At 50.1% G+C, this 1068-nt stretch overlaps 1 non-coding gene and 1 pseudogene across 1 annotated transcript; both read right to left on the reverse strand.

Annotated features, from left to right (window-relative positions):
- Positions 1-221: 221 nt before the first annotated feature.
- LOC123178846 (uncharacterized) lies at positions 222-321 on the reverse strand (annotated as a pseudogene).
- A 367-nt stretch (positions 322-688) lies between these two features.
- LOC123178845 (5S ribosomal RNA) lies at positions 689-807 on the reverse strand. The gene has a single exon (XR_006489901.1). It is a non-coding gene; the product is annotated as a 5S ribosomal RNA (ribosomal RNA).
- Between the last annotated feature and the right edge of the window lie 261 nt (positions 808-1068).

A 1068-nucleotide genomic window follows, 5' to 3' on the forward strand; every position in this document is an offset into this window, starting at 1 on the left:
TGTTTTCCACGGTTTCCACCCCTCCCTCCATACCGCAGCAACACGAGTTTTTTCCACCCCTTTCAGAACGCGCTCTTCGCGCCACAAAGCCGCCCCAAGACGCGCGAGCAATGAGCATCGAGCTTAAACATATCGCAAACGTCAAACATAATATAACGGGATTAATATATATCGCGCACGTGCGACATGTTTGTCACAAGGCGCAAAAAATAATTATAAAAGGAATGCAACACGAGGACTTCCCAGGAGGTCTCGCCCAAGCACGCTTAACTTTGGAGTTCTGATGGGATCCGGTGCTTTAGTGCTGGTATGATCGCATCCAACATGTTTCCCCGTCTTCGTCCCTTATGCTTGCCACTCCCAGGTCCGCTCCAAAGACGATTCTACATTCTCACTACCATTACAACCGTTCCCTAACAATGGATAATGTCCGATACTACTTACTCTCCCGCTCAATCACGGAGACGAGTTTTCCACGGTTTCCACCCCTCCCTCCATACCGCAGCAACACGAGTTTTTTTCACCCCTTTCAGAACGCGCTCTTCGCGCCACAAAGCCGCCCCAAGACGCGCGAGCAATGAGCATCGAGCTTAAACATATCGCAAACGTCAAACATAATATAACGGGATTAATATATATCGCGCACGTGCGACATGTTTGTCACAAGGCGCAAAAAATAATTATAAACGGAATGCAACACGAGGACTTCCCAGGAGGTCACCCATCCTAGTACTACTCTCGCCCAAGCACGCTTAACTTCGGAGTTCTGATGGGATCCGGTGCTTTAGTGCTGGTATGATCGCATCCGACATGTTTCCCCGTCTTCGTCCCTTATGCTTGCCACTCCCAGGTCCGCTCCAAAGACGATTCTACATTCTCACTACCATTACAACCGTTCCCTAACAATGGATAATGTCCTATACTACTTACTCTCCCGCTCAATCACGGAGACGAGTTTTCCACGGTTTCCACCCCTCCCTCCATACCGCAGCAACACGAGTTTTTTCCACCCCTTTCAGAACGCGCTCTTCGCGCCACAAAGCCGCCCCAAGACGCGCGAGCAATGAG

The sequence above is a fragment of the Triticum aestivum genome, unplaced genomic scaffold, assembly GCF_018294505.1.
Source record: "Triticum aestivum cultivar Chinese Spring unplaced genomic scaffold, IWGSC CS RefSeq v2.1 scaffold46281, whole genome shotgun sequence".
NCBI classification, from domain to species: domain Eukaryota; kingdom Viridiplantae; phylum Streptophyta; class Magnoliopsida; order Poales; family Poaceae; genus Triticum; species Triticum aestivum.